At 41.7% G+C, this 12,123-nt stretch overlaps 1 long non-coding RNA gene across 1 annotated transcript in view; it reads left to right on the top strand.

Moving 5' to 3' along the window:
• Positions 1-3,588, top strand: part of LOC141370892 (uncharacterized) — a 35,500-nt gene extending 31,912 nt beyond the window's left edge. The window contains exon 3 of the long non-coding RNA XR_012375372.1: positions 3,020-3,588. This is a non-coding gene — a long non-coding RNA (uncharacterized lncRNA). The remainder of the gene's footprint in view (positions 1-3,019) is intronic.
• The last annotated feature ends 8,535 nt before the right edge of the window (positions 3,589-12,123 follow it).

Genomic DNA, 12,123 nt, shown 5'->3' with positions numbered 1-12,123 from the left:
TTTCTTTCTTAGCCTTTTATTCTATTCAGACCTTCCATGGGTTGGATGAGGCCCACCTACACTGGGGAAAGCCATCTGCTTTACTCAGTCTGCCATTCAAATGTTAATCTCATCCAAAACCACTGTCACAGACACACCCCGAAATAACATTTAACCAAATATCTGAGCCCCCTGTGGCCCAGTCAAGTTGACACATAAAATTAACCATAACGCATATTTAGTGTTTTATTGTTTTAATTGTGGAAGAGCACAGTGTTCTTTTGCTTCCAGTTCATATGATCTCCAGTTGGTATCAGATAGGATGCTTTAGAATGATAGTCCTGGTAAATCTAAACAAAATATCTTATAAAATGGGAATTGACTGGCTTTCATAATTATGAGGCCAAGATGTGGGGCAGTGTTCAGGCATTATTCAATCAGGCCTTCAGTTTGGTTTCTCTGATATACTCTGAACTTTTTTCTTCTTCATTTACTGACTTCTTTCTCAGCCTGGCTTTGCTTATGATCATTTTCTTACATTGAGAGAAAAACAATGCAGTGCCCCTCTACCCACCCTCCCTTGCCCCCTGTGCCAACAACCAAACGGGTTCTTGATATCCACTCTGATTAGACCATCCCAGAGCCAATCACTGTAGCCACTGGAATGTCATTAACCATTTGGTTTAGGCATAGTTTTGGAAAAAGGGTGGATGGGGTTACCTTAGACCAGCTGGGCTTAGACCAGCAAACTATTGTCCCAGGCCAAATTTATCCTGCTGCCTGTTTTTGTAAATAAAGTTTTATTGGGACATAGCCAGACCCCTTTGTTTACTTATTGCCTATAGCTGTGTTCATGATACAGCAGCAGAATTAAGTAGTTACAACCATCTGGCTCAGAAAGCCTAAAATATTTACTCTCTGGCACTTTACAAAAAAGTCTGCTGATCCCTGGCTTAGATTAATCAGGCCCCACTCCTGGAGCTGGGTTAGAGTCAATCCTATCCAAACCTTAAAGCTGCTGGAGTACAGGGAGATCGGATAGAGTGGGGAAGACCTCTCCTCTGTACTGTACGACCCATTAGAATCATTCCTTTTCTGATGTTTCTGTTGACTGGCAGTCTTCCAAGTTGGCCTTGTGCTGCCTTTTCTCACCACCATGGAGTGGGCTGTGTTCCAAAAATCTCTCACTCTGCAATCCTAATTGGGGTTCAGTTTATCCCTTATCAAGTTCCACGCTCACTCCACCCTGGTCCCATCCCCTCCCAGTTCTGCCCTTTTCTCCTCTGGGTCTTCTGTTACTCCAGGCTGCCCTGTCCCACGTGCCAGGAAGGGCTTGCTGAAAGAAGGCAAACATGGCTGGAGTCACCGAGCCTTTCCTCCCCACGGGATGGCTCTGTCCACACGAAACTAGCCCAGATGGCTAGTCAAGCTCTGCCAAGTTGGCTAGCACTTTGTTGCCAGTGCTCTTGCACATTCAGTTGCTCTTTTCTTCTCCCCAAACACAGTCCCTGCTCTCTTATGGAAGTGGCAATAATGACTAATGTTTCTTGTATAGTAATCTAAGCATGCATGTATGTATAATATGTCTTATCTCATCATCTTCACAAATCTCTAAGTGGTCTTCTTCTCAGACACCCATGTTAGGGATGAAGAAATTGAAGCTTAGTAAGAGTTAGTAATTTGCCTGTAGTCACCATTTGATAAGTGACAGAACAGGGATTTGAAACCGGGTCTGATGGAGTCCACAGTGCTGAGTACTTAACCACTATACCACATTGCTTCTTCTTGTTTCCATCCACAAAAGCAACTACCTGTAAGATATTTATCTGGATCCTATATAGTTCCTTCCCATTTCTCAGACCCTCAAGGAACCTAGGAAACTAAACAAACACCCTTTTTCTGTTGAGTTCTAACATTGTCTTCTCACCCAGGATTCAAGGGTATTCAGGCGAGTAGACTGAATCTCCTTGAACTAGAACCTTGGAGACCAAAGGAGGAAAAAAACAGTTGACCAGTGGTAGACTTAGGGTAATTAAACAAGTCCCCAATATCTATCCTCGTTTATATCCCAATATTCCTATCTTCTAGCAGGAGAGAAGCCCCAACCCAGGGGGTCCTGGATAGGATTCCAGCATTCACAGGCAGATGGCTGTGGCAAGTGAGGTTTTCCAGAGAAACAGAACAGATGATATGGATAACATCTCTGTATCTGTGTCTATCTATGTTGAATACCTAGGTAGGTATAGGATAATGTAATGATTAAGAGCATGGGTGTCAAGTTTAGATTCATATTTGAGTCTCATTTCTGTTATTCTCTGGCTGTGGAAACTGGCAAGATATCTCAATGCCCTAGGTCTTAGTTTCCTTATCTTTAAAATGGGGGTAGGAAGAATATCTACCACATGGGGTTATTGGGAAGGCAGTGAGTCTTCCCTTAGTGCTGGGCACATACTAAGTGCTTATTAAATGCTAGCTGCAATTAGAAGCCAGGTGTCCTCATCTGTTATCAGGGGCTCTTCCCAGTCTCTGGGCACTGTCTTTGGTTGAGGTTGTCCAGACCTCTCATTCCCCCCTACCCCTGGCTCACCGTGGGGTACAGCTTTCTGCCACCCCTCAGTGTCTCCTCGAATTTTCTGGCCTTGCCTCTGAGCTCAGTCTGGGATTCTGATGACACCAATTGCCCAGCATGGCTTCCATTAACTGCTGGCATTTGCCCTCTCCTTCAGAAAGATCCTGTGCCCTGGGAAATGAATGTCAAAACACCAGACTTGTTGCAAAGGGCTTTTTTCCCCCTTCACTTAAGAGCCCTCAGAGGTCAAAAGAAAATAGATTTAAATGTTTCCCAGTCAAGTGCAGGCCTCACAGGGCTCTACAATGGACCCACGGTGGGAGCTTTTTACACCTTCCCTAGCTTCTACCAGCCAGCTGATCTAATATTGACTTCCCCGGGGTCTGCCTGAAGTCATTGTAGTCAAGAATAGCAGAGTGCATTTTCCATTAGTTGTGATTAGTGGTTAAAACTACTTTTTTTTTTCCTTAGAAGGTGAAGGAAGAAGGAGTTTCTCCTTGGAGAAGAAAATTGAGTGGAACATTTGTATCTTTTTTCCCTGGATTTGTAAGATGTGATTCATGAAGTCAGCTCTCAATAAAACCCATAACTGAATGGACAAATATCTAAAGATAAGTTCAAAGGAAGGGTACAGAGAAGTAAAGGATTCGGCCATAAATCATTCATAGGATTTTTCACACGAGCAGCATAGAAACAAGGCTGCCACTTTCTGAGAATCACAAGCCACCAGGGCCACAGGCAAAAGCCTCTCACCCCTGGGGTTACAGATGGGTAGACTGAGGCTCAAGGAGGAAGAACCCCCCGCCAAGTGGCTTTCTCCGCTCCCAGGCTCAGAATCTCAGCACTGCACTAAGCTGGTTCCATCACCCTGGAGACATGAACCTGACAAGTGCCACTAACATTTTGTGAAGCTGTTTTCTTCCCTGTGAATATTGCAGAGCCTCGATCTCCCTGGGTTTTTGGGAGGATTACTGAAAACGAACGGAAACGTGCTGGCGAGAATCTGACACCAGCCTTTCACAGGTTGACAGATATGTGTTGAATCTAGATAAAGTGTGCTTTTCTTTTGGTGGTGGCAAGGGGGATTATCTGCTATTTTGGATTACTTATGGCACCTCTCTCTGTGAAATGCAGCTTGGCTTTCCTGTTAGATTCGGAGAATTCACAGGTGCTCAGAACATTTATCGGTTTTTGAGTCCTTGGATTATGGCCCGTTTCTTGCAGTGCTCGCAGCTGATCTTAGATGTGGTAGGGCTTGTGCACTACTGCGTGGTCATAGGCAGCACTCACTGCCTGAGTCAGAGGAGGTAAAAGATACCTTTCAACACCTGGGCTTTCTACAGTCCAGGTTTCCTCACCACAACCCTGGGAGGTGAGTAGGGCAGATATCCTTCTCACCCTGATTATTCAGGGATGAAGCTTGAGATTTAGAAATTTTATTAGTTGTTCTTGGTCACACAGTAGTTAAGTGGGGAGCCAGGGGCTAAAATGTGAATTCCTGCATCCCTGTCCAGAGGTGCAGCCACCACAAATGGATCAGGACACAGAAGCTTATGTGAAGCCGCCCCTGGCTGGTGATCTGTACCTCTCCTCTGAAAGTCATTGTCCGTGGACAAATCAAAGGAAATACAAACTGTTAAATGTATTTGTCAAGTGTATTTGCGTAACTGTCCAGTGTATTTGTAAACAGGAACGTTAATTAGGTTAATGGAACCCCATGTGGAGATGCTATTTTATAGTTTCTAAAAATGCTTTCAGATGCATTACCTCACCTGATCTTAGAAATAGGTCTGAGGGCAAGTTTACTGTTCTCTTTATTCCCATTTACTCTTGCAGGAAATGGGATTCGGAGTGGTGAAATGACTTGTCCAAGAGAACATGGACAAAAAACATGTTGGAATCTCCATGTGTATGCTGTTGCATCAATTCTGTCATCTTTCCACTAAACTGCATCCATCAGTGTACATGTACATTATTTTTAGCAGTAACCACCAAAACAGTGATTTATTTCATTCTTACCATGAGCCAAACCCTGTGCTGGGTGGATTGTGATTAAATCATTAATTAAAGAAGCCAATACCCTAAACGTGAAAATGGTGTTGGTTAAATAAATAATGCATAACTATGTTATTATTATAAAAATGAGATAAAAAACTATTAATTCTCCACTTTCATCTCCCGGTCTTCTGTTTTCTTGTTCTTTAGTAGTATCCATTGGTTCCTTAATGGCTTCCTTCCGGTATGTGCCGGAAGCCACTGACACAGTGCAAAAAGGGAGCAAGCACTTCGAAAACCCATTCAGGTTCTGCTTCCCCCGCCTCTGCCTCTGACCCTCCTACTTCCCTGTGATTCCTCTGGTAGCTGATTAGCTGTGCTTTTGCTGTCCATTCCCTTTGTAATGATGGCCTGGCTTTGAGTTCACGATCTCCTCAAGATGCCAACTCCTGATTTCTCCTCTTGACTCTGTGTCCTAGTAACCCAACCTCTCCAGATCTCAGTTTTCCTCATCTCTGTATTGGGGGTAATAACACCTACCTTACAGGATTCTAAGGAAGATTAAATGGGTTGACACATGTAAAGTGCTTAAAATAAGTGCTCAGGAAATACTAGCCATTCATATTTCTATTGTAACCTTCATATAAGTGATCTTTCTCCTTCATGCCTTCCCGGGCTTTTAGACCCAGGCTGGATGCAACATTCATCCTGCTTATCTGGGAGGGAATCTGCACAGGATCTGTGAGTACCATCAGTGGTACTGCACTCTGCAGAATGGGCCTATGTGTTGTGGGATTGCCCATACATTGGTTAAGTGCCACCTCTTAACCTCTTGTTTTCAAAGCCCACTACACCCAACCCTGGGTACTTATGCCCATAGCTCCTAGACCCTCACCTTCCCTTTCCACGTTAGAGAGGTTTCCCAGAGGCGTATTTGCTCAGGGCTTTTGCTTCTGGATCTCTTGGGTGCAGCCAGCCCCTTGTAAACTTAGAGGACATTCCCCACCTCTGTAAGGCTGCTGGGGATAAAGAGGCAGGGTGGTGGGGAGTGGACAGCTCTGCTTCCTTATATGGATTGCTTTTTGTAACACACCCGAGTTTATAAGGAAACGCAATTGAAGCTGCCATTATGTTTAAAAAAATCAAGACACTCAGTTATGAAACATAGAACATATAATTAACTTTATTGAGCAGAACAAAGCATTTTATAAAAACTCACTCAGACTGAATTAATATAAGGATACTTAGCATAATGTGTATAGTTTAAATTACCGCCTACTAATCATCAAGCAGTTGAGTGGTAAAGTTGTTAGACTTTCAATTTGCAAACAAGTAGAAGAAGGAAGGGCCTATTTTTACTTTCCAGTGATTAGATAGAGCATACATTTGCCCAACTGTGGTGTGGGTTCACATAAAGAAGATAGGGTTCAGCTCTGAGTCTTGACATCTCAGCCTGATGACATTATTCTGCATGTCCTGGTTCACATCTACTTTGTGCTATTAGTCAGTCTGGCTTCCTATCCCATGTAGCACTACCTCCATACTGAAGGTCGCCTCAACCCCACTAGAGCAAAGCTCCCCATCCTCTTTCCCACCTCCTGAGATCAATTCTGATCCCAAATGAGAGATATTTAAAGAACCATGACTTAATGATTCTGGCTAAGTGCATGGATTCAGCATCAAGTTTCTCTCTCTACGTGCTGACATATCTCCTTATACTGCAAGCCCACCTCCATGGATTTCCAGAGATTTCTGATTCTGGGTGTACCACTAAAAGATTCTTCCTACTTCATCTCCACTCTACCTCCTTCATATGGTGAAGTTTCCAGATCCCTGCTCTCTTCAGGAAGACACGTAAGGGATAAAAGTATGACATTTTATCCTGTCCTGTTGGAGAGACAGTGGGAAAGATTTGGAACCAAGTGGGTAGAGTCTCAGCTTCGGCACTGATCAAGTGAACTTGAATCAGGATATCAGAATAAGTGAGTCAGTTAAGAATCTTGGCGGTAAGAGACAGAAAATACTGCTCATCCTGGCTTAAGAAACAGAGAGGAATTTTTTGATCATGTAACTGGAAAGTCAAAACGTAGATCTTGCTTAGCTTCAGCTGGGTCCATATGATGTCACTGGGATTTGACATCTCTGCATCTTCCCTCTCTGCCATACGCTGTGATGCCTCCATTCTCAGGTAGGCTCGTCTCTCACGGATGGTTGCAATTGCTCCTGGCCTTATGTCCTCTCAGTGTAAGTGTCTCTTTGGATCTAATTTGTTTTTGTGTACTCATCTATGAACCATGGCTAGACATTCACAGTGTACTGATGGACTTAGGCCAGTCAGGATCACCTCTGAGCCTCAGTGTCCTAATCTATAAAATAGACACTGGACTGGCACATAGGTCAAACTAGAATTCAGGGATCTAGTGATTCTGCCTCTTTAGGGCCTCCAGGGGGAGAGGGATGTGTTCCTGGCTTTTAGGAAAAGAGTGGCCCGGGCTCCCTTTCCTTCACACTGTTTTAATCATCAGGTCTTGCTTCACCTGTTTTGATGTTGAATTTTTTTTAGTGAATGTAGCTGTTAACTTTTGCTGCATAACAAAATATGCCAAAGAGTAGTGGCTTAAAACAATAACAGTTTGTTTAGTTCATGATTCTAAGGGTCAGCGGTTTGAGCTGGGCTGGCACTTTTCTCAGTGGGACTCACTCATGAGACTGAGGGCAACTGGTTGGTCAATTTATGATAGTGTTGACTGGGATGCCTGGGCGATTGGACTCCTCTTTACATGGTCTATTTTCCTCAAGGTTAACCTGGGATTATGATGTTAGCACGGTATTAAGGTTAGTGATCTCAGCATGGTGATCTTAGGGTTCCAAAAACAAAAACCAGGACAAAACATAATGAGCCAGTGCTTTTCAAGTCTGTCTGCATCGTATTTGCCAACACCCTGTTGGTCAAAAAAGTCTCAGGATCAAACTGAGATTTAAGGAGTGGAAACACAGACTCTTATCTCTTGGTAAGAAAAGCTGTAAAGTCATGATACAAAAGGCATGAATACTGGGATCGGAGGGAGGAAATTTTGGCCATTTTTTGCAATCTACCAAGATTAACACGAACATTTGAAGAGACGGTGCCGTATTTTTAAAAGTTTGAGAACTCTGACTAGAGAGTATCAAAGAGCTTTTCTGAACTGTCTCTAAATTTGATTACTCTCATAATTCTGGACCTCACTAGTCCATTTCCCCCCACCTCCCTTTCTTCCTTTCCCAGAATATCTGTCACAGTGTGGGGACCCAAAAAATCAAGGCCAATTAGTCTGGTCCAGGCCTGTGACCTAGTTCAGCATAAGCCTCCAATTCATGCATACAGTGGGAAACTTGTTAATTTATAGCTTGCCCCACTTTAAAAGTTCCAATCTTAACTTGAGCCAGATTTTATGTTTTTTTTAAACTGAGGTCTTTGATGTATAGGCAAGAACTTCGCATCTTAAATAAATAACAGGTCAAATTCATATTTAGAGACATGAACCAGGAGCAGCACAGTTTTCATTACTAAGACCTACTTTATGCCGGTTTCTAAATTAGAATCCCTTCCAGGGAGCCTGCGGGTTCCTCCTCTGCATGACAGACTCTACCTGAGTGTCCTCCGTGCCTGTTCCTCTGTTAACCTGATCGTTGGCTTAGCCACACTGAACTGTTTGGAGTTCCCTGAATGCCCCGTGCTCTTCCTTGTCTCTGAGCTTTCATTTATGCCTTTTCCTCTTCCTGGAATACTTTCCAAATGCTCTCCTGTGTCCTCTTCATCTGGATTTTTCATTCACGTTCACAAGGCCGTAGTTGTATGTTCCCTTCTCCAACAAGTCTTACTGACTTAACAATCTACCGAGCTATGGTTGAACCCCCTTTCCCTGTGTAACCTTGGCACCGTGTATTTAACCATTCAGAGCAACTGTAAATTGCTGAAGTATTGTGCCATCATTGCCTTTCTTCTTGACTCTGTTCCCCTCTAATGTGTGAACTTTGGGAGACGGGGACTCATTCACAGCCACGGTGACAGAGCTTGACATACATTAGGCAGCTGATAGATACTTTTTGATTGAAATAAATCTCTTTGTTTCAGTCTTGAGTTGCCCTAATTTTCAGGGGAGAGAGCCAATATATCAGTTTAATAATAATAATAATAGCAATAATAGCAGCCAACATGTATTGAATACTTACTGGACATTTTATTATATGCTCTACTTGCATTATCTCATTTAATCTGCCTATAAACTCTATGAGGTTAAGAATTACTTTTATCCCTAATTTAGAGGTGAGGGACACCTAGTTTTATCAGTTAGGGTCTTCTGACTGCAAGTATCAGTAACCCAAAAATAAAATGATTTTTAAAATAAGCGTGGTTTATTTTCTCATATCACATCAAATTTCCACAAATGATGGTCCCACGGGAAAGGGAATCAGCAGGTTAACAACTTCATCTAGGATCCAGGCTCTTTGCAGGTTTTTGTTGTACCTTCCCGTTTCTCAGACCCGTCCTCAGTCTGACTCATGTTAGGAGAGCCATAGCCCCGCGCCTCACACTCACCCAGAACACATTCAGTAGATGAAGAGAAGAGGGACGTATGTCTCTTTCCGTCTCCAAGCAAGTCCTTTGGGATGAAGTCCCGCAGTAAACCCCACTCGTAGCGCATTGGCCATACCGAGTCACGTGCTCACCTCTAAGCCAATCAGATTAGAAGAATGAGATTGCCTCTCGAGCTACACCTGGGAGCGGGGGACAGAGCCCCCAAAGAGAAGAGAAGAAAAGGGCAGGTACTGTAAACAAGTAGTGTCCTGCCAACAAGAAAAGGCAGGTTAGGGAGGATTGAGTTTTGGGGAAACAACTCTCAAGATGTGCTAAAGTTTGCAAGTGGTGGAGCCAGTATTCGAAAAGTGGGCAGTTTGACTCCAAAGTCTGCATTTCTGTGTAAATTGTAGACTTAGCATGTCTATTTCTCTAAAGACCCTGCTAGATTTTTAACTGGGACTGCACTGAATCTATAATTTGAGAAGGACTGTCATTTGAGCGATGTTAAATGGCATATTTGTTTTCCACTTATTTAGCTCTTCTTTAATTTTCTCAGCAATTTGTGTGGATTTCTGTGTCAAGATTCTGCATGTCTTTTATGAAATTTAACCTTAAATTGTGGTTTTTGATAATGATTATAAACAGCATTGTTGCTTTTTATGTCAACTTTTTAAGATTTATATATTTATTTTAGAGAGAGAATGAGAGAGCAGGCACAGGTTGTGGCGGGGGGCGGGGGTCAGACGGAGAGGAGGAGACTCCCGGCTGAGCAGGGAACCCAAGGCAGGGCTGGATCTCAGGACCACGAGATCCTGACCTGAGCTGAAACTAAGAGTCATTTGCTCAACTGACTGAGCCACCCAGGCGCCCCTTATTTCAACTTTTAAATTGTTTGTTGCTAAATTATAGAAATATCACTGATTTTTATATTTGAGCTAATATCCTGTGACCTTACTAAGGTACTTTTATAATAATTTTTGGGGATTCCTAGGGATTTTCTACATAATGGTGTTTCAAATAAGGACATTTTTCTTTTCCAAATCTACATGATTTGTATCTCTTTTTCTTGCCTACTTCAGTGGCTAGGACGACCTTCAGTACAGCTTGAGTAGAAGTGATGAAAGTGGACACTCTATATTAGGAACAGAGTATTCAGTTTTTCACCATTAAATATCAGAGTAGCTGAAGATCTTATACAGATGCTGTTTCTCAGTTTGAGAAAGCCTCATTCTCTGAGGCTTTCTGGTTTACTCTGACTTTTCATCATAACTAAATATGGAATTTTGTCAAATGCTTTTATGTATCTATTGAGGCAATCTTACAATGTTTCATTTAGATTTGTTGATATGGTAAATTATATTAATTTATGGAGGCTGAATCAACCTTGCATTCTTGAGGTAAACCCACTGAGCAAGGGTATATCGTCCTTTTTACAGGATTTGATTTGTTAATGCTTTGTTACGAAGTTTTCTTCCCTGCCTATAGGATTATTTTTCTGCAGTTTCCTTTTCTTGCAAACTCTGTCCTATTTTCGTATTCGAGTAATTAATGCTGACCTCATAAAAGAAGGTGGGAGGTGTTCCTTCCTTTTCCACTTTCTGGAAGAGTTTGTGTAAACTTGGTATAATTTCTCTCTTAAAAATTTGCTGGATGCTGGAATTTGCCAGAGAAGCCATCTGAGCCCAGAGGTTTTTTTGTTTTTTTTGTTTTTGTTTTGTTTTGTTTTTATAGTGGGAGGGAGGAAGGATTTAACTGCAGGTGAATATAGAACTATTTAGATTATCTGTTTCTTCTTGAGTGAGCTTTAGTAATTTGTGTCTTCCAAGGAACATGTCCATTTAATCTAAATTATCAAACTTATTGATATAAAGTGTTTAAAAACGTATCATCTTTTTTAATATCTGTAGTTGAGTCCTCTTTTTTTTCAAAGATTTTATTTAAATCCAAGTTAGTTAACATATAGTGTATTATTAGTTTCAGGGGTAGAATTTAGTGATTCATCACTTGCATATAACACCCAGTGCTCATAACAAGAGCGCCCTCCTTAATGTCCATCACCCAGTTACCCCATCACCCCTACCCACCTCCCCTCCAGGAACCCTCAGTTTGTTTCCTATAGTTAAGAGTTTCTTATGGCTTGTCTCCCTCTCAGTTTTTATCTTACTTAATTTTCGTTCCCTTCCTCTGTGTTCATCTGTTTTGTTTCTTAAATTCCACATATGAGTGAAATCATATAGTATTTGCCTTTCCGTCTGTATATTCCCTCTTTCTTAACATTGGTCATTTATGTCTTTTTCTCTTTTTTTCTTGATTAGTCTGCCAAGAGGTTGATCTATTTAATGATCTTTTCATAGAAACCAGCCTTTGGTTTTATTGACTTTATTGATAATTTTTCTGCTTTCAATGCTGATAGTTTCTACCCTTATCTTTATTACATCCCCCTTTGAGTCTTGCTCTTTTTTTACTGGCTTCTTGAGATTAAAACTTAAATTATTGATTTGAGAACTTTCTTGATTTCTAATTAAAGTATTTGATGCTATTCATTTCCCTCTGACCAAGGGGTCGACAAATGTTTTCGGTAAAAAGCCAGATAGTAAATATTTTAGACTTTGCAGGCTGTATATGGCTCTTGTTGACTAGTCCTTGCCTCCTTCCCACCCTCCTCCCCCTTTTCTTCTTTTTCTCCCCCACCTTTCCTCCTTCTCCTTCTGTTTTCTCAGACGATTAAAAAAACCAACAAAAAAACAATAAAACATGTTGATCTGTGCACCAAGCACTGCTTTAACTACATAACGCAAATGCGTTGTATTTTCATTCAATTGAAAATATTTTCTAATTATTCTTGAGTCTTCCTTTTTGACCCATTAAGAATCAGTTGTCTGATTTCCAAGTATTCAGGAATTATGCAGGTGTCCTCCTGTTATTTTCCAAACTTAATTTCATTTTTGTTAGAAAGCATGCTTGTATGATTTTAATCCTTTGGAATGTGTCAATGCTTGTTCGATCCAGAACATGGTCT

Source organism: Callorhinus ursinus, unplaced genomic scaffold (genome assembly GCF_003265705.2).
Source record: "Callorhinus ursinus isolate GAN/ISIS: 27379988/994484 unplaced genomic scaffold, GSC_fseal_2.0 scaffold49, whole genome shotgun sequence".
Lineage (NCBI taxonomy): Eukaryota > Metazoa > Chordata > Mammalia > Carnivora > Otariidae > Callorhinus > Callorhinus ursinus.
This window is presented reverse-complemented; position numbering and strand designations above follow the sequence as displayed.